The sequence below is a fragment of the Nesoenas mayeri genome, assembly GCF_963082525.1.
Source record: "Nesoenas mayeri genome assembly, chromosome: Z".
Lineage (NCBI taxonomy): Eukaryota > Metazoa > Chordata > Aves > Columbiformes > Columbidae > Nesoenas > Nesoenas mayeri.
The window spans coordinates 57,571,837-57,594,311 of record NC_137542.1 but is presented as its reverse complement, the minus strand read 5'-3'; the positions used below and the strand labels follow the sequence as shown (position 1 = coordinate 57,594,311).

At 35.4% G+C, this 22,475-nt stretch overlaps 1 long non-coding RNA gene across 3 annotated transcripts; it reads right to left on the bottom strand.

The window, feature by feature from the left end:
- Positions 1 to 261: 261 nt before the first annotated feature.
- On the bottom strand, positions 262 to 14,780 carry LOC308051839. 3 transcript variants are annotated; one of them, XR_013923531.1, is made up of 3 exons: positions 13,920 to 14,780; positions 13,510 to 13,651; positions 262 to 4,431 (listed from the first exon to the last, which is right to left on the bottom strand). It is a non-coding gene; the product is annotated as an uncharacterized lncRNA (long non-coding RNA). The 3 variants fall into 3 exon arrangements; XR_013923532.1 differs by having other exon boundaries at positions 262 to 4,426; XR_013923533.1 differs by having other exon boundaries at positions 13,563 to 13,651.
- Between the last annotated feature and the right edge of the window lie 7,695 nt (positions 14,781 to 22,475).

Below are 22,475 nucleotides of genomic sequence, written 5' to 3'. Positions count from 1 at the left end.
ACTCATAGAGAGAAACAGAAGAGACAAAGGAAATATCAGAGCTTCATTAGCCAATGCTTTTGCATCAGACAGTATCAGAGCTGACAGTCAATGTCAATTTTTTTTAAACACAACACACAAAAAACCCTCATTTTTTTGAATGTACGATGTAATCTTTCTACATGTCCAAGCATTGAATTTTGATTTGTAATACAATATGGTCTTGACCCACTCCCTGCTGTTTTTTAATATTCATAGTATGTATGATATTATGAAACAAAAAGGAAAGGCCAAAGATAAACAGAAGGCCCTAAGGTGAGATCCAAAGATCTGGTTTCCTGAGGGGACAAAGCACTGTCACTAGTGATCTCTTTTCTCACATGTGCAAGAATCATTGAGAAGAGGGTAAGATCAGAGCAGCTGAGGGAATCAAAATAAGAGATGGATACAAGAAGTGGACTGAGGGAGGGGTTTGTTATATAGATTCAAAAAATTCATACGCTACCAATTTACAAGAGGATTAAATAGACTAATTCAGTCAGTCTCCCCAAGTAGCTAAATACTTTGTTTCCCAAAATTTAGGAAGGGCTTTTTAAAGCATTGTTTTAAAGGAAGAACTGCAAGGTGGACAGTAGAAAATAGTCATGGAATTAATGAGGACTGCAGCAGAAGTGAAGGCAATATGAATCCAAAGATTTACATTGTAGTCCAGAGGATAGATAAATAAATAAATGGACACAATGGAGATGCTGAATGACAAAACTTTTAAGGGACTTGATGTTTCAAAACTATCATTAATATATGGTCACAGATGAGGGAAACCAGGGATATAAGAGATCAGAACCTTAATTTCTGAAGTGCTTATTAGAAAACCCCATAAAATAGCAACCAGAAAAGGCAAAAGGAATTAAACAAAGATAAGCTGTGCTTAACGGTTATGTACAAAGGCACATACTTAGATCTCTCTTCTGAAATATGTAAATATCAAGTGAATCACCCATTACTGCAAGCAAGAATTTACATACTTTTATAAATCAGTGGGAATTAAAAAGATACATTTTCACTCTTAGTTTTTTAGCTTTGTCACAAGATTACATGAGAAGTTACATTAGGTCAAGTTCACCAGCCTTTGAATTGAAGACTATCAGGAATATATCTGCTGCAGATAATGTTTATATTTCTTTTAACAGTGCTGTTTCATTTGCACCTTGTTATTAAGAACAGAATGACACCTTCTTTTTGTAACTTCATCAGATTGTATCCTGAGTAGTAAAATCAATTCTACCAAAATTCTTCCTGCAGTTTTTGATGTGTGTTACAACCATCTTCATTCTCATATTAAAGATACCTAAGGAGCATGACTTCATTTTCTTACATTGTCTCATTTCACCCCAAAGGTGACCACATTCATGGCTGCTGAACTTAGTCCTGTCTATTCATAAAAAGGAAAGTATTTTCTAGTTTAGATGTGTTAAATAAAAGTTGTATATTGTTATAAATGCACCTCTCAGCTGCCATAGACTGACAGATTTGATGGCTGGCAGGAGAATCACAGGTTAAATTGTTACTATAACAATGCACGGAATGCTCCTGCAATCAAGGCTGGGTTGACTTTCTATTTTAAAGTCCACAATGCAGTCTGCAATATTCCAACACACTAAAACAGCCTGGGGCTTTGTGAATAATATGCTATTAGTAAAGATTAATATTTCTTTTTTCTCTTCTAAAAACAGCATATAGATTTATGCTTCTTCCTTCTGAGTTGAAAATAATATTTTCCTGTTTTGAATTTAGATCTAAGAAGTAACATTTTCAAGCAGCTAATAGATGGAGCCATTTCCCCATGTTTAAAAAATCATACTATTCATACACTTGGAAAAAAATATAAATAGTAATTACTTTGCATAACCTCATTTGTCATTGCATCAGTTCCATGATTTATCTTCAAGGGATTTTGTTTCCCATCCCACAATCCCAAGGACACCAGTGCAGGTGTACTGAGATGACAGTACAATAACAGAAGGAAAACATGCTGCCTTCATTTCTATAGTACCTTTCCTGCCAAAATGACTTCAAAGCACTTTAAAAAACACAGTCATCAAAAACAGAAGTTTGTTTTCTACATTAAAATACAGTACTTTAAATGGTTGTCCTTTGGCTTAATATATATTGGTGGAATTTATATTTCAAATGTGATGTAACAACAAAAGTAGTGACATTTTACAGTGTAAATTAATTCACCTTTCATGAGTTACAAATTTGTCAGTATATGCCTATGGAACACAAAGAATTTGGGACCTGAAATAATTTCCTCCTCTCAGCTCACAGCCTTCCAATCTCCTCTGTCCTAGTGACTGTCACACATTTTTTTCTCAAAGTAGCCAGAATTATTGCATAGATTAACAGGAAAGCATTGGAATAGTACTTTCAAACAAAGTATAGCATCAGTTAAGTAGTATTAAACTAATTTTAAGAGCATTAAAAAAAAAAGAAAACATATAAAAAATATTAAATACCAAAATTTCTGATTCAGGCACTTTCTAAAGTGCAGTTTTGCTTTTGACTCCTGTCACAAGGGACCACAAGTTTTCATAAACTACTATGACAGTTGCTTAAATCAGACAGTAATAATTCTTTCAAATAATAACATTTCAAAGAATGAAACATGTACTATCTGTGTTAACAGGTAGTAGGGGGCAAGAGGAGTCAATTTGTGCAGTGGTGCTGAGGACCAACATCCTTTCTGTCTGTGTTTCAGGGCTCAGTCCCATGAACTGAATGGTGGCTAGACTGCATAGGGTGTGCTGGCATGCACACTCTGGTTCAGCATTCTCTGAGACTGTCTTACTGACAGAACTGGATCTTAAGTCAGGCTGTCCATCATCCCTGAATGATTCGTCAAGTAAATGTGTCAAATACACAGAGCAAAACTATACCACAACCATAATACATACCTGAACTAAAACGCAGAAGACATTGAAATGTGTATTTGGAACAGAATCCACCCAATACAAACAAAAAAAGAGAGCAGACTGACCAGTGAGAGCTACTTCCAACACATACACAGGAAAATCATCCACCATCTTAATTGGTTTGAAAATCTACAATCCCTGATTACTTTGGACAATTTCAGCTTTGCTTGTCTCTTTAAACCATCACAGCTATCACACCACTCTTACAATATCTGAAATGTAGCTCGTGAATAATAAAGTCAATATAATAACAAAGTAGAAACTATCAAAGCAAATCAATTTATCAAATGTAATTTCTGACAGCAAACTCCTTACTGTTTTCAACTTGAGAAAGACTTGTATCATCTATGAGTTACTGTAGTCAGTGGAAAAAACCAAAACAATTAAAAGTTAAATGACAATAAAATTTATTATTCACTAACATGCATAGTGTTAATGGCCAAAGAGTTTCTTGACTGCAGCCCCATACGTTAAATTTTGTTTAATATAGTTTAATATTTTAAATGTCGTGCCACAGTCAAGACCAACCTCAAGACAGCCACAGCAGTGGCTTGAGATCAGACCTACAAGTGATGTTCTGCAACTGTTGCATAATGAGGATCCAATAGAAAGAAATTATTTCATAATAGGTATAATCTGAAGGGTTTAAAATCAAAAGAGCAGATCACATCGGTCCTTCTCAGTAAAGAATTTTTGCTTTACCTTCCTTATACTACTGCAGATCTACAAGAAATACTTTCAATACAAATCCTGTTAGCTCCAGAATACAATGAATTATTACCAAAAAACCCCACATGTTTATCATCAATGTCTCATTAGAAATATGAAATTTGTTTATATTATTTCTTGCAAACTTACATTCCATCTGGAACCTAAAAATGCAAGGTCTTCTGCTTTTAAAATCTCAATGCAAATCTCTACCTGCATTAACAGAGGACAATCATTCAGATTAAAATTATGTTTATTTACCCTGACACTACTCTGCACCTTCTTCTCACAGCAGATTTCATTCTCCAAAGTAGTTATAAAATATAAAAATCATAAAGAATGTGAAGGAAACACATTTAGTTCATTCTCTTGCCCAAAGACAAGATCTAAACTATTCACAGCACCTGTCCTTTAACCTTCAGCAACAAAGATTCTACAATCTGTCCAGGCCATCTGTGTCAGCAAATATCAGCCTTTTCTTTTTTTTTTTTTTTTTTTCCTCTATTACTTAACATAAATCTTCCTTGCTACCAACTGAGCTGATCTTTCTTGTCCCATCCAGAGCAAACATCGGTGCTCCCCTTGTCATTTTCAGATACACTTTGCATTTTGAACATGGTTCTGAGTGCTTCCTCAAGCCTTCCCTTGGATGATCAGCCCAGCTTCACTCAAAGTTGATAGGTGGGTCATGTCTTCCAGGAGATTATTCTCATTTGTCCTCTGCAGATTTTTCCCAGTTGTCCAAAACTTTCTTCAAATACAGTGATCTAAACTGAACAAAATACTCCAGTTTAACTTTATCAGTTTCAAACACAGTGGACATACTACTTCATATACCTTACAGATTATATTTTTATTTAAGCGTCTAAATATCGTGCTTGATTATGGGACAGTATCACAACAGCACTGATAGATATTCAAGATAGTTACTAATACTCCCTAATTTTGCTTTACAAATCTGTCGTTCTCCACTCTGCATTTTGCATCTTATTATTCCAACCTCCTTCACTTTGAAATATTTCTCATTTATACCCTTAATTTTTTTTTTCCTAAGTATTTGCTGGCATTTCAGAGCTCTTTTTTTTTTTTCCATTAGAATCCTTCCCTAGGAGATTTTATTTATTAATGGTATTTTTATTCTCTGCCTAGGAATCATGACATCTATAATTTTGTCGCCACAATCGTTAACGTTTCTTTTTGCCTTCAAATTCTCAAACAACTCTATACCTATGATTTCCATGTCAGATGTACTTCACCCTGTTTTCCTTCTTAAGTGCCGCAATAAAAAATTTGGCCAATGTATTCCAATAATTTGTTTATACTTTTCATCCTACTACATGCTTTACGTCTACCAAAGTTCAGCCTAGTCTGAAATTTCTTCATCTACCTCATCGCCTTGGACTGATGTTATATATTTGACTAACCATGAAAGCACCTTTATTATTTTTCTCTTCTGTCATCACTATGGGCCTTTAACACATTCATCTCCTGACAGTTTCTGCATCTCAGAGTAAGCATGTATGCCTTAATATACCTTATTTCTCTTTTTCTGTCTCTCCTTCCTAATAAGGTTTTAACTTTCTGTATCTGTATTTCAATCATGAGACTGCTCCAATGAAGTTACTTAGGCCAGAGACCACAATCTTGATTAGGCAATAAGATTTCCAGCTCATTATTTTGATACTTTTTGCATAAGTATACCATACTAGAAGAAATTACTTATTGTGGTGGTTTGTAAATTAAAAAATAAACTCAGTTCCTATTTGTATTAAATTGAATTTAATTACAGTTAGTTTTTATCTGCTGAGTTTGTTTTTGTTCTCTCTGTACAAATGATGCTTTACTGACTAGGTTTCCAAACACTGCAAAATGTTAGCATGTTTTTTAAACCTGGCGAACTCATAACTCATAACACTAAAACAAATCATCCACATTTAAAAAATCTATTAAGGGTAGTGGAACTTCTTTAAAATGAGAAAATGTCTGATGCAAATCTCAGGTGCAAAAGTTTCCAAGAGCTCGATAATGCCGGGCAGATGTCAAGCTGCAGTAATGTCATTATCAATTTATCACAAATTACCTATCCCAGTAGCAGAATATATTTATATACCTATGATGTTGTTACCTTATGAAAAAAGTACTTTGAAGTTGTTTTATAGACCTGTAATTCTAAAATATATCAGCAAATGGACTGTCTGGTACCACTTCAAAAGTCTTCTTACACTGTCATTTAATTTACCTTAAGATCCCTCACAGCACAAGAAAAACCTTTAAGCCCATTGGTTCTTTTTGAAGGTTCCTTTAATTACCATTTTAGTAAGATATTTAACTAATATAATTTAGAATGTATCTTTTGTGGAAAGTGCACCTTAATTTGACTGTTATTTTAATGCAGTGTTCATTTTAATTTATTTATTTTTGTGTCTTGTCCAATGAATCATTTATGAACATTCTAAGAGATAAATGATATGACTCAGTAAGAATAGCACAGTATATCTGTTAGGCCTGAAGCAATAGCTATTCAGATTTATAGGGAAACTCAGGAAAATGAAGTGATTGTAAAACTGTGAGGAAGAAATTTTTCTGAAAATGCACATTTCAATCCATAAGATTACCTAGCAGGATATAAATTTAATCAGTGAAACAGAAACTAAAACAGTATGTTCTATTTTAAAAAGATCTTTTGTTGACCAGACTAGAGAGGAATCACATTGTCCATAGTAGTTACTAAAATGTAACAATAAAATTTTCAAATAAGCTTTTTCCTGGGTAAAAGACACAGCACATTGTTCTTCCAGATTCTGAGAGCTGTTCATCACTGCAAACATCCAGCATGCAAATGAAACTTGCTTGCTCCAGCTGAGACTGCACTATGGCCACTGAGCGATTCATCTTTGCAGGACAGCAGGCAGTATTTGCACCATTAACCTTCCCTGAGATTTTTCAGGGTGGGAAGCTTTCTTCATAATTTTCATGTGATTACATAAGACTCATGCTATGGAAACTGCTCTAAATAGAAACAGCTTTGGATATGTACTGGCCATGGACCCAATATGCTCAGTCTTACCCATTTAGGGTGTAGCACAAACTCTAAATGATGCTTTAAAACAATTGTAAACTGTTTTTACCCTTTCCTGTAAAACCTTCTATTATCAGCGTGCATCTGCTCTAAATTATATCAGCAGAAACTTACACAATTTAGCAGTGCACATGAATCCTAAACAAGTTTATGTGAAAGAGTATTTTTCTTTGGAAAAATGGAAATCTCATAACAAACACTGAAGTAACTGTTGCTCCGCTCCCAAGTTTGCATACTACAACAATCTGTATAAATAAGGTTTGCCTGGGATACTGACATCTATAGATTAGTCCTCCAAAATCAAAATAAAAACTTGATAAATACATTTCCTTTTCTTTTGCTAAGCAAATATTTAAAATTCTCTAGTAGGGAAAAAAAAAAAAGAAAAAAGGAAAAGGAAAAACAAATAAGAGGATTATTTTCCTGTTTGATATCCTTATGTGGGCCTTAAAGGCCTACAGATGTTAGATCCCCTCGCAATGAAATGTTCATAGACCAGTGATAGAAAGCAAAATACTCTGCACTTTTAAACTTCTAAGCAAGGAAAAAAAAAAAAAAAAAAAAAAAAAAAGAGGGAACAAAGAGCATAATAAGATAAAGATACAACTGAAGTGCTCAGTTGTTCTACTTTCCCATTCTTTCTCATTCAGCCCTTCTTCCCATGGCTGTTTATCTAAACTCTAAGCTGCTTTGGGTGAGGGGGTTGTATTTTGACTCTTATATTTGTCAGTAAAGATTGCTGGCATTCTCTACTAACAAGTAAGTATTATAAAAAACAACATCTATTTGCTTTCATACAAACTCACTAGATTTTTTAACAAGACAGAGGACTACAAATAGATTCCATACTTCAGCCTAGAAAACTGCAAATCATCTGAGATTAAATTGATGAATAATCCAGATTCCAGGAGTTAAGGAAGAGAAGTTGACAGTGCCAACAGCGACAGGAAGCATTGAAAGGACAGTGGGGAAGCTCATGTTAAAGGACTTGAAGGCACATAAAGGGTTAAAAATCAGGCACGAGGGAATCACTGTGGAATGAACATGACTCTCATTCACAAAGCTGGATGTTTCTAACTAGAAATCAAATATTATATAGTTCCCAGACACTTGAAATTGCCCAATCCAAAATGCTGTTGAGACAAAAATTCCAAGCTTTAAAGTAACACTGTACAACAGACAACAATGATTGGGTTTGAAACAAGGGGTGTCCTTTCTCCAGTGGCCAGTTCAGCAATATCACACAGAAGCTATGACACAGTTATTTTACAGACACCTCTATTTGCAGTGCAATTAATTTCTCTTTTTTAATGGAAAAATTGAATATGTCAAGGCTACCCAAAAGTACTAGTAAATAAGTTATTTCACTCAAAATGCACATGAAGAATATGTGTGTGTTTGTCACTGAAGACATGGTATAATCAATAGATTATCAAAATCTATGAACTGAATTTAAAAAATTATGTGTGCAATGGCATTTACTGAGTCTACTTAAGAGAGAAACATGATCAAGAAGTTGTCCATTCACGCAAATAGAAGGTGTAAACCAGAACAGGCACAGTATGAGAATAATAAATTCATAGTTGTATTTATGGAATTTGTAAGAATACATTCAGAAAGTAAAATTTGCATTTGCCAGTCTTAAAAAACAGGATGTAAAACACAGTGCAGAAGAGGAGAAATCAGTTATTAGTCCTGAGTGATAGTATTCCTCTCTGTTATGATAGGTAACCACAATTTACAATATCATATCTATTAGTAAGTTTGCCACTAAATGCAGTTGACTAAGGCTTGGTCCTCAGTCTGTTTCCATAAAATTTTGTGTAAAGCTATTATTTTCATCACTTTAATTAAAATGATGGTATCTGATCTATTTCAATATAAAATTCTATTTTTTCTTTTTTCGACTTGTAAACTCACATAATTCCCATATCACAACATAACCATCATAAAATAAAATCATTGTTATTAACAATTTGCCCACTATACCTGGAACTACAGCCTAGAAAGTCTGATGTTCCCTGCAAGGAAACTGGTAGAAAATACTACTGGAGAAGGAAGCATTAAAATGGCTTTATAGAGGCAAACATTGTTTCACAAATCTTTTAGACCACTCTAGGTATACCTCGGCTCTTAATTTTTCTATTACATGTGATCTTCTCAGATGCAGATTTCGCTGACGTATAAAAAACAGAATGGTCCTATATCGTTTCTTACACTATACTAAACATACTTGCAAACGACAGCTAGCTGCTGGCACAAGCACAAATTTGGCAGCAGGTAATACATGTAACTAAAAGTAAGAAAAATCACTTATTTACTCAACACTGACTACTTTTTTAATGCTACTGCTTTACTACTTTGTTTACCTAGCTGATGTACACTTCAGTTTTCCCTCTTTTTTTTTGCTATGTTAAATCTGTTTGTTTCAAATTTGGAAATCTTTTGTCTAAAACTGTGGTTCCAAAAGTCATTTACTTCAGTGATGAGACTGTGGAATATTAATGTTACCTGTTTGTTTGTTTTGTTGGTGGTTTTTTTTTTTTTTTTTTTAATGGAGGGTATCTAGCTATCTCTTGAAATGCTCTTTCTTAAATGCAAGACTATGGTATGTTGTAAAAATGAAGACAGAAACTTTGAATTAGAAGCAGAAATGACTGTGGGAAGTAAACAGGGCATTAGAAAAAATAGGTGCTAAAATTTACATGTTCCCCGAGTAAGAAGGTAGAGAGGATCATTCTCCAGGAGCTGATGTCCAACCACTTGTTTCAGTCAAGGTAAAAAGGGCAATTAAATTGTATGTAGAAATTCCAGCAAATACATGCCACAACCTTAGATAAATGTCTGTATGAATTTTTGCTTCTTTGTTTGTTTTCCATCCACTAATGCAACTCTATTGGTGTTTCTAACAGCGGAAGTTACAGTGTAGGCAGGATGGAAATGTTGTCTCCATGTCATTTGCCTCTACCCAGGGCAATATTAGTACAGAAAAATGCTTATAGCTTTCTCTAGAAAAAGGCATTTTACTGCCTGCGAAGATAATAATTATCAAAGCTGTGAAGAGAACTTTTTAACACTCATAAGAGATACAGTAGGACAGGATGAAGGATAACATCAATATACCTCTCAAGAAAGTCAAAAGGAAGGTCTGAACTGGTGAGGTGGAGACAGAATGTGTTGGTATCTGATGTTAATAATCATACTTATAACAAAACAATCTCTGGAAAAATCTCTTATTTCCTAGAATGTCCCAATTTCTGTCTATTTCTAACATTTTTCAATCATTGTTAGTATTTCAGAAAATAAAACTGGATGCTGGCAATGAAAACTATGAAGCCCAATATAAATTTTTCAGTGTAGGGAGTGAAGCTATTGTTTGATTAATTTAACTACTCGGAGCAATTCATTTAGCCTCTCTGTAAAAACTTCTTACTAATGATTAACAAACCTGGTTTGGAGTCACAGATAAAGTGTTATCTATAGAAGACGCTAATTAAAATACCACTAATTGTGTGTGTATGCCTAATTCTGGAATAATAAACCCACCAATTTTCAGATAGCAGCATGCTGAAAGTGTGAATTTTTATGTGAAAACTTGTCAGATGTTTTCAGCTTTCTTTTTCAACCAGAGCAAGTTGAAGGTGGAATAAAACCTGATTCCCTCTTTCAGTGACACTGTAATACAGTGGTGTAGCATTTCAAATATTCTTTCCAGTGACTTGTAAAATCTCTCAGATTCTTTTTTTCATTAAAAAAATGTTAATTATATCCTGGTCTTCATTGTTAATTATATCCTTGCCACAATGGTGCCAGTGCCCTTTGACTATGATAACTTCTGAATTTCAGCCTGTATTTAGAGATTTCTCCTCTACTTAGCTGATTTACTTGGATGCAAAATTATCTTTCTGGCCCCAAACTCAAGCTTTCCAAACTAACTTTATTATTCAATGCTCCTGTATACCACACATTATATTTTAAAAGCTGTAGCTGCATCTTGGATAACTCAGAACCTTTCAGAAGTACCAGGCCTTGAGAACAAGCACTCAGATAACATGTAGAAGATCAAAGGAAGAAGCAGGAAAAATACTGGGGAACAACAGCTGTGGAGTAAACCTTTTGTAAGCAGCCCATATGTCTAAAAGTGCTTAAGTGAAGAGGATTTTTGCCTGTTTATTTTAAGGAAACTGAAGTTCCACATGTGAGACTTTGAATTGTTACCACTTATTTTCCATATGTACCGTTACTTGCCCACAGCTCTGTAACATCCAGTTGCCTAATGTTTATGACACATATTTTTGTTATAAGTACCTGTCTTTCTAAATATATTAATAGTTCCAACTTCTATTGCTGTCTTTACACACACAGGTACCTGTACGATATATAGTTCCACACACCGCTCTCTCTGATACAGTTAAGGCCTTCCACAGAACCGTTTATGCTGTATGGAATGATAGATTGCAATGTGCTGAATTAAGCCATTCTTTTTGAGTTAGGCAAAAGATTATGACTGAAGACGTTTAGCATGTCAAATTTATAGAATCTATCTTCCTCCAAAGTGCCCTACTAAGTTTTGCACATCAGCATTATCACCATAGATATTTACACATTAATTACTCTCCTGATAAAGCTCGTCCTTTACAATCTTATCATAGGCTGCACTTGCTAGGAAACAGGCAAGGAGTTTGTTTGAAAGTACTTGTAATTCCCCGTTTACATCTAAGAGGCACTGCACGAGTGAGGATGTGTTGCTTTTTGGAGCCCGCAGGAGAGGAACTTGCTGTCCTGCAGAGAGGAGCCAGAGCTGCTCCTCTGCCACCATCTAGCGGAACGCTCCGGGAAGTGGCCGCGGGCCGGCGCTCCTGCGCCTAAGTCAACGAGCTACAAAACTGGCGAGACTATTTCAGGAAAATGAAACAACTGAACGTAATTTGCTCAACCCCGAAACAAGGACAAGAGGACACGGGTAGAAAAGGATGTCTCTGGGGTAAAAATTCAAAGAAAAGACGAAGAGGCCCCACATTTCTATTCCTTTTTTTTTGCAACTTTAAGGCAGTAACTCTAGCAAAGTAGTAAAGGAAAAAATGGGTTCCAAGACAATTTTTTTATCAAATAGGGCTACATTGATATTTTCAGGGACATTTACAGCAACATGGTAAGCATTCAGAAAATTTTACTGGGACTGAGGTACTTCAGTGTACGTGCTTCCTAACTAGATTCCAACTATTGAAGTGTGTCAGTTCTCTCATCAAATGTCAATACAGAGTTGAGTTCTTTTTTATGGCTCTTTATAGCTGTTCTGACAGACTGAATCCAGAGCAGAAAAGCAGAAACAAAGGTTTTATATTATCTCCTTGTTTATTTCTGAAGGAAGAAAAACAAGATGTGGATTTCAACACACACTCAAACAAACAAACAAACAAATCAAAACAAACAAACACAAACAAACAAATAAAAACCCCAAAACAAAACAAAATACCCCAACCAAACAAAAAGTAGCCATCTGCGATGCAATAGGCTGTAGTGTGAGGGTAAGGAGGTCCTTTCTGGAGTCTAACTGGAGAGAGGATCAGGAGGTCAACAGAATCAACCATCACTTCAAAAGTTCTCAGGGCTCTGAGCACTTCCTCATATGAAAAGGAAAGCTCTGCATTTGACTGAAGAGAAGCAAGTGAAATTCACTGAGCGAATATGGTACCTTAGTTCACACTTTTCTTTTGAAACTTGCAAAAGTTCTCTAAGCAGAAACACACATTTCTCACATTTCTATTAAATAAAATCTTGCAATCAATTGTTGTTATTTTGCAAAATGCTTCCCTTCTCTTTTTATTATTAAGGGTTGGTGTTGTACCATGTGTCCTTTCTAGATTAGAATACTACACTTGATGTTGAAATATAAACCACATGCGCAAAACACTTTTTGGACAAGAAGTTACACAGCTGAAAAAAAATACTCTAATGCCTAGTTTGTTATAGGAAATATGAAACCAATATGCGTGAATTGTCAGACACCAGCAGAAGTAACTCACTTCTCTTGGCCTTAAGCCATCTAGGAGCTGCAAATTATACACCCATTCATAGAAGCAGGTCCTGGATAAAGCTCTCCTGCACTAGCACAGTGGACATGAACTTCTTGCAGAAGTTCCTCAACCAGAACTTTTTCCACATGTTTCCAGCTATTAACACATGCCTAATAACCTTAATAACTTGGACTAAAAGTAACAATTTTCTTTTGCATTTACTTTAAGCTATAGGCCTCCCTTTTTTCCTAAATTATGTAAACGGCTCTTACTGTTCAGTGTGGTTCAGAATATTATCCTGTGGGGATTAGAGAATAAAAAGAGAATGGAAAGAAAAAGAGTGGCCCAAAGAAGGAAGGCTGATCTAGAAAAGATGTGAAAGATAGAAAATACTGAAAGAAAAACATACAATTGCAGCCATTAAGGTCAGGGGAAACTCCAAAGACATCCAGTGCGATGTGAGCCTGGGAGACAACCCGAATAAACAAAATGAGGTTTCTGGTGTTCAATACAGACAAGCAACTCAGGAGACTCAGAACTGAGAAGAAGTGGACAGGTTTTTTACACTCTTTTATTCATGATATTGGAATTGTGAAGGACCATATATGAAAATCCATACCATCTTACCATAGGCAATTACGTGCTTAAATTGAGAAATGCAGTTCAGGACCCCAGGTCTTGGGTCAGGACACCTCTATGCCTCCAGTTATTGCTCAAGGGGAAAAAAAAAAGGAAAGAAAAAAAAAAAACAAACCTGTTTCTGAACATTTCTTCTTGCCAAGAAGAAAACATGTTGGATGACTTTACCTGATGGCGTTTAATATGAGGCAGTTCTTACAGCTCTGACTTCTCTGTGGTGTTTAAGTGTGGCAGAGCTTGAGGAAGGATCCAAGCCTCTGAAAACAAAAACAAAAACAAAAAACCTTCTACAGTTTGTGGTTTGGATTTGGCAGAAGAGGAGTTAAAAGTTGAGCGTCCGCACGGAGGAACCCAGTGGACTATTCCATTACCCGGGGAGGGGGGAAGCTACTTACACACTGTTAATTAGTCGCTATAAAATTAATGAAAAAAATTAAAAGGAGAGCCATAAGAAGACTTTATAAAGCAGGAGGAGGAGATCTACGAGTTAAAAGATGTGAAACTGAGGTGGAATCCTGTGGGTACCTCTCTACTTTCTCCTGCGTAGGCAAGTTCCACTCAGCAGCCGGGTCGGTGTCGCAGGCGGGTCCGAGGCAGGAGGCGAGTCTGCGCCATGCTAGCGTGTTCGGGGCTGGTAGGGTGGTTTGGAGCTTTTAGATCCACTTTGATTTCTCCTTCCAGCATGCCCAGAGCTTCCCTCCTGACTGGCGGAGTGGCTGCTCATAACAGGCCTTGTTTACCTGACCGGGACTGGAAGAAGAAGGGGAGGGGCCGGGTGCGGTGCCGGGAGTGACAAAGGCGCGGGAAGCGGCCAGTGCTGGGCAGCCCGGGGTGCCGCTCAGTCAGGAACCCAGCGGCTTGCTTTAGTGCAAACCACAATATTATTTGACATACTGAGCCAAAAACTGTTAAGCAGAAGAAGTATAATAAACGGGCTTGGCTAACGAGAGTCCTGAGCATAAATGCAAGTAACTCTGCCGGGTTTCACGGGAGTTGTTTGAGGACTTGGGGGCTGAGATGCACCGCAGGCAGCTCCCGGAACATGCGTGGGCATTGAGGGCTTCTCCAGACACCTGATTACACCCGTTTTGGAGTATCTTGGTTATATCGATTGTGTTCTTCAGGATCGATTTAAAACGTCAGTGTATACAAAAAAAAAAAAAACATTTTGCTGTTAACAGATTATACATTGGCATCTTTAGATGCCCATAATAATTTCTCAAGAAAGTGAGGAACTGGATTCTTTGATATACATATAGACAGAAGGAAACCAAGGGCGCTTAAAATGTTAATGAAATAGGTGGTTTAAGAGCAGCTATTACTGATAAATAAGGCTTTCCAGCGTACTAAAAATATTTCTTCAGAATCATAACTGTATGCATTGCTTCCCAGGCAACTACAAAATGCCAAGCCCACTTCTTCTGAGAAACTCTCAAACTTAAAAGCAAACCAAAACCACACAGAATAAACAAATTAGGAGCATAAAATGAAATTAATAGGAGGGGTATCATCTTTGGGAAGCCAAATTAATTTTTTAACATGGTATTTTGTATTATTAATAAAAACATTTCTTGTCTGCCCAATTACTCCTCAGTACCAGCTGAAAAGTATAAGCAGTAATACTATGCTAACAGTGTATATGGAGAATATACATACTCCAGAAAAAGACATAAGAGACTGATCTACATTATAATTTTAATGGTGGTCCCTCTGGGGCACATGAGTGAAACAGCACCAGTAAGTTTGCTTTAATCATTGTTCTGCGCTGTTTGTCGAGAAATGAGGACTAAAGTGCACTAAGATAGCAATCCAGAACCTTTCTTGAGCTCTACATTAACACATATCCAAAAATAGCATTTAATTAAGAAAAAGTTGCAGTGTGTTTTTGCAATCAAAGGGAAGTACATATACTGGAGGAAACCTATTAGATTAATAGTACCATCACTTTTCATTTGGTGTATACACAGTTCTAAGAACTTGTCCTTTATATTTCTGCAGATGACAAGAAAACATATTCCTAAGGGCAAAAAATAACTATAGAGCTACCTAAACATGTAGTTGTATTCCTATCGCCAGATTATTGCAGCTCTATAACTTCCTTGAAATTACATGTGAATTTTTCTATTCCAGGCATTTTGGCATCAGTCTATAGCATTTTGAATGAAATTTTTGGGAACTGGACAGATTATATCTCTTACACTTGAAGGACACCCAACATAAAGAAGTTTCATATAGACATCTCTGAACTGCTTTTAGAAGAGGGCAAAGCTGGTACAGGCCTGGTAAGAAATATCTTCATTTAAATATACACATTGGTTTTTATTGTTGAGAGGGAAGATTATTAAAGGAGTGAGAAAGAGAAAAAACATGTAAATAACTGCTAAGGGTAGACAGTTTGATAGATCTTGAATGTTCAACACTGAAACAGTTTGTACTAACTTCGTAACACTGTGAAGGTTATCGTAATGCTGTGTAACACAATGGCCATAGTAATGAAACAAAGTCTCACAGACAGGCTATAAGGTAATGTATGTGATACTCTTTCACCTGTAGGCCATGTTAAATATTTTGTAAATCATCAACAAAATAGGAATACTAAGCATTTATCTCACTTTTCAAGCTCTAGCTGGTATTATTGAGAAGGTATAGAAGATAAAGGGATCATAAGAATATCATGACCAACTGTAAATAAAAACTGATGCTTCCCATTCAAAATGCAAATGGACTAGAAAAAGCTGCATTTCTTGTATTAATCTAGTTTAAAAACCAAAACTAACACCCCAAACATATATTAGTACTTGTTTATATGACAAATTTTTAATGGAACTGCATTCTTAATGAAAATTTGGAGGGATGGTAACATTAAAATACATAGCCTGTATAGCTCTAATTAACATGCCCCTGGGTTGGTCAACTTCTGTACTGGAGATTACCAGGCAACTTCCAAGTTTTCATAGTATAAGGAATGTGCTAAATCATCCACAATCATAAACATAGCATAGCATTTACATCTTGAATAAAGTAAATGAAACATTTGCACTCTGAATGAAGTTTCTGAAAGTAGGTTTGAAAAAACTGGAAAGATGTTATTGTCAAGTGTATGCATGTAAAAAAAATGTTGTGAAATGATATTTTCATGCAAGTATTTTCTGTGCTATACTATGCTTTAAATTTTAAAGCATGGTTTTCACAGTTAATCTCTTTACCAACAGATTATCCGTTATTTAACTGACTTTTTAAATGCAAACATTATTTAAACACAAATACCTTTTCTATAGTATTAAAATGGCATACCCACCAAAGCAAGTTTTACATTCAGCATCTACTCAAAGACATAGTACATTCTTTTTTTGCCTCTATGACCATTTGACTAGTCTGTAAATGTGTTTACCAGAAAAAAAATAAAAACAGTAAGATCGTTGCTTATAGAGAGATCCCCTCTTAAGCCAGGACTAAGCACAAGACTGACTTAATTTTGGAAATGAGGGGAAACAGGCATGGAACCATGGAAGATAATGGCAGTAAGTTCAAGAAAAGATCTAGTGAAACAAAGTATAAAAAAGATTTTATAACACGTGTATATTTTTCTGTCAGAAAAAATCATATTTTGAATGCTGCCAGGTTATTGTAATTTATGGATCTATTTAGAAGGCAACTGTATTTAAAATTTGAAATGTATTCTTACCTGCTTTGACTTGAATGGCTAGTGCATTGTCTCTGCTAGAAAAAAAAATATGATGGCATCAGATGTTTTGATGAACTCCATTTAGAAAGATTGTGCATACGTTCTTTTCCTCTGAAACCATAGGAAAGTAAAGTCTCAAGTGCTTTTTAGTTGACAGTCATCTTGAGTCTCTCTTGTTCCATTTTTCTTAAGAGCTATATTCCCAGTGATTGCCCAGGCCTGTGTATGGGTTTCTGTGTCTTCATCTGTTTTTATGACATTTTATATCTTTTTTCTCACACATGCCTATCCTCAGATATCCAAGAAAACATGTGCCAGCCACATGTGTCTTTGTTTTGGGTGGTGACATGTACCCATGTTCTCATGGAGGCTGTCCTTTTTCCAGAAAGTTTAAGTACTTCTTACAGTGATTTTAAAGAGCACTGTCTGTGACAGCTAGCTGCAATGTTTTATCTAACAGCAATGTTATGGATAACAGGCCATGTTAATGAATTGAACCCTGCATGGAAAACATACTAGCAAAAGCACAGAAGAGTCACATTGTCTTTCATATGAATACTTGCACTCATTTGCAACTTTTAGTGAGAATATGGTAGAGAATATTACCGAGTCTACAAAATGTTCAATAGTAACTCAAAACTATAAATTACCATAAATTAACAATACTGTGCACAGTAGTGTTCTTTCATTACACTCAGGATTTGTAAATAATTTCTACTTACCTCTAAGAAAACTGCTCATGCTTATCCTGTTTTTTCTCCAAATAACATACCTCTTAAGCGAAGATTTTCCATGCTCTTCTCTTCAAAGATGAATTATGTTTAGAGAACCTGAGGGAAATCATGTAGGTACTTAAAAACAGTGGGAGGACAAATGCAGAAATTTAAACATCAAAAACTAGAATTTATATACATCATAATACAGAAAAAGATATTTTTCATAAATAGATTATTTTTATTTTTAAGTTATGGCTCTTTGAGGATTCCATGCTTACTGTTCCTAAAAATTACATTCTTATTTTGGCCTTTTTGTTTTCTATTGCAACCGAGTTGCACCACTGAGGCAGAGACATTTATTTGTATTTAATTGCATTGTAAAAGCCTAGGCAGCTTCTTCAAGTCAACAATTCAATTTTCTGGACCAGTTATTGTCCCTGTAAAAAGTTAAAAAAAAAAAAAATAAAAAAAAAGAAGTTGTGAGAGGATTCAGAAAATGCCCAATGATGTTCTATTTATCCTTAATCCTTTTCCGTTCTTATCTTAGTAAACTGCACTTCAAAAGTTATTTTCACGACAAATTTATGTTAATAGTCATAATTTAATGGAGTGCAAAGATTACTTGTGGTTATTTCACTTTATTGCACAATATGTGTTTTGTGTTCCTGTTCTCACTGTAACATCCTTTCATAAGGGCCACAGGATGTCTAAAAGAAAAAGAGAGATCTGCTACAGGTTAGAGGGCTGTTTTAGCCACCATATAGGACTTTCTGTAATGTCTTCATGTGAACAAACAGCTAACTTGACAGCCAAATTCCAATCAATTTTCTTTTGTCAGGTTTCTGGATAAAAAATTAAGTGATTAATTGCTTCAGTAAAGGATTGGCAATACAAATGTGATTTATCTCTGGGTGGGGGACCACAGTTCCCTCTTACCTTCCTTTTGGCTAATCACTCCAAGGAGACTGCTTTGGACCTGTCTATAAAATGCAATGAAAATGAAACCACCACAAAGCATTCATGGATGTTGGAAATCATTTGTATAAAAATTGTGTATTAAAGTGTTCAAACAGACCTTGGCACAGGCTAAAAGCACGCCAGCTAGCACTTTCCCAAACAATTCCTGGGCTGGGTTTGGGAGTTAGTGTGAGTCAGGATCCATTCCCAATGGGCTGTAGATGCATATGAATATCCTGTTTTGAAGAATAAAAGGGTTTAATAATACAGGCATGAAACATTATGTGGCTGCCAGTTTCATCGCCAGAGAACAGTCCCAGCCACATTTAGCCTACTAGTTTAGATGTTGCTATTGAATCTTCTGGCTGAGGTGGTTAACGCTTCAGTATGTGAAGAATGGAGAAGTTCTGCTTGCTTTCAAAGACACAGTTTTTAAAAGCTGAAGCCCGAGAAGCTTTTGTAACATACATGACTTAGATCTCTGTCATAAATCTTCTTTATACTAGCAAGATCATTAAAAACACAGTGGCAAGGCATTTTAAGCATGATGTGAGGTGCTCAGATTTCTTTAATCCATACAAATATGGCTTTCAGTTTGCACTGAATACAACAGTCCTTAAGGCCAATTTTTAACTCTTGTCCTTTGCCAGAAGATGAATGTCCACAGTGACTTGCTGGCCCATGAAGCTGTACTGATTTACACCTTAAAAAGTGAAAAACAACAAAACATTGCGCAAGTGTTCTTATCTCTCAAAATAATCTATAGTAACATAGCTTTTGTATGAAATTGCACAGGATTTCTTATGTAATTAACATACAATTCGATATCTGTTATAAATTCTGTATCTATTGTAAAACATGCCAGTAAATGGTTTTCCCAGGGCCTATCCAAAACAAGATATTTGAGAGGATAGAGTTATATAAGGCTCAAATTAGGAAAAAAACCCAACAAACACACAAAACCAACAACAACCAACCAACCAAAAAAAAATTCCAAACCAAGCAAATTTTAAAACACAAACCACAAATAACAAACAACTTCCCCCAAAACACCAGGGCGGGGATAGGGAGTAGTGGTAGCAGGAATGGTACCTGCTTACCCTCTGAAGTTCACCAATCGTGAATTCACAGAAAACAGCCTACTGAGCATGTTCAGCCAGATTTCAGATCTCTTTAAATGACAATGTATAGCTGATAATTTATCTTCCCTACAAAAACAACCGCTATTCAGTCTATTCTTACAGCCCGAATATAACAATACTGGGACAGTCTTCTCTAGCAATCTAATACTGACTTATTTTTCTGTTATATAATGTATTTTATTGTTAGATGTTTTATTGTCTAAATTCAATGTTTTAAATTATCGATATTTTAACATTATTCAGAATCTCTAGTGCCTTGCATAATAAAGAACTCACTGTAACATTCAAATGAAAGTACTAAAGCTTTGCCTTCTATCGTTTTTCCCCCAAAGAGATCTGGTTTTTACACATTTTAAAAGATGTATCTGCCATAGAATTTATATCGTGTCTTCATACAAACAGAAGCACATTCTTAACATGGTAGAGATATCAGGAGTTTGTCACTTAGATAAAATGAAATAGTATTATTTAGTTTCATATTAAATTCTTGTTGATAAATTATGCTGAAAATTAGAAGGGGAAAAAATATTACCACTGTATGGCTTACCAGAAAAAAAAAAAAAAAATCTGTAGTCACCATCAAGTTGTAATCTTAGAGCAGGTAACTGTACAAATACTTTAGTCCTCGATCTGCAGGCTTCCTTGGTTTTTATTTTACCTGTACCACTGAAGGCCTCATCTGATATTTTGATTGCTTACTTCTCACAATTAATATTCCCCAGTGAATTAATTACACGGTGCTACTATTTGCTCCTGTGAACAAAAGTCAATGCAAAGAACATAAATTTATATTACTTGTCATATGGCATTCATTATTACATTCTTTCTACTATTACATTCTATTACATTCTTTCTGTTGTAACCCAGCCTTAACACCAGATTCTAAATAATTTGAATACTTAAATTTCAGATGATAGCTAATGATTGCATTACTGTATTGCATTCAGATAATGAGCTCCCAAAATTTTATAGGAAAGTTATTTTCAATTATGAAAAAAAACCCAAAAAATACACAATCATGTTATTTTTTAAAAAATTTTTGCTGACACATCACATTTCTTTAAAAAAATCTGCCCAGAAATACGTACTGCCTATAGATTACTAAAATGTAAATATGAAAACATTTGTGTACCCCATTAACAACTTAAAACATCAGGTACCCTGGATGTTACACCAGCCCTTAAAGAGACAAAAAAGGAAATGTACAATACACTTTTCATTAATTCTAGATAAAAAAAATCAAAAGACACCAAGCAACCTCTAACAAAACATTGGTGCCAGGTCTGTGTTTACTGTAATATTATATGCTGTCCATAATTTATGAAGCTAAATAACAGCATGTAGCTGTCACAGAAGTTAACATCAGAATGAGGAGGGCAAAGAGGTCTCTTCACTATTCTCAACAGTGTACACACGACTACTATCTTTGCATCTAGAAAGCTTATCTCAGTACACAGTTGTAAACAGCAGCACAGGAGGTACCTACACATTAACATATATTTTGTGAAAATTGCTGGGAAATATATTTTAAAAACAGTACTGTCTGCATGAAGATCTTTCATTCCTGACTTTTAAAGCTGCATTAAAATACTCTTTGAAGAACAAGAAACAGGTCTCAGAATAACTGACTGTGCAAATAACTTAGATTTATGGGAGCCCAGTCATTTGTTTAGGGCAAAAGACACATTCTCCCTTGACATCAAAGGGTGGAGGATTAGGTTCTAAAGCTTTACCCTGAAATTTGCAGTTCATTTTCAGGACAACATCGGTGTGATTTATCAGGGGTATTCAGAGCGCTTTGCTCTCTTCCGCACTGCCACCAGCTTTGTTCAGTGCAGTACACACGCCTTGTTGCCACCGTTATGGTTATGTGACTGCATAGCTCCGCCCATACAGATTAGGGCTATCTCCACCCCATGACTAAGGCCTGGAACCTCATATAAGGTTTAAAGTATCCTGGTATGCTTTCAGGTAATATACTAAAATACTTGCTGTATCCCTTTTTCAGACCATTTCAGACATAATGAGATGAAACCCATGGATACCAAAGTATTTTTTAGGAACATGGTGAAACTGCATTCTGCAATAAATTGTGAGTGGACCTTTGAAGACAAAAGGAATAAACAGAACCACTTGGCTGAATGCAATTGAATAATTTGATCTTTCCTTTTTAAAAGTGGATTGCAGTAATATCTAATGGAATAAAACATGTTTAATGTCCCTTAAGGGAAAAAAAAAAAAATTGCTCATCTGTGTTACAGCACCACCTTCTAAAACAACTAATGGCTTAAATTAGTTGTTTTATTCTGCAGGTAGTAACATCCTAGTACTCAAGCGAAATAGCTGTTTCTACAAATTCATTTACTTGAACAGGATTTTAAAAGCATAAGACAGTCCAGTGACATTCTCACAGGGAAATTCTAACTGAAACAGTAGTCAAATATGTGTTGTGTCTTACCATGACGTTTGTACTGGCTAAACCATATTTGGCATTTGAAAATGAAAATTTCAGTATAAACATTTTAATTACATACTAAGTCACCAATTAAGAAAATAAAATGTTATATAAGTGAATTACTAA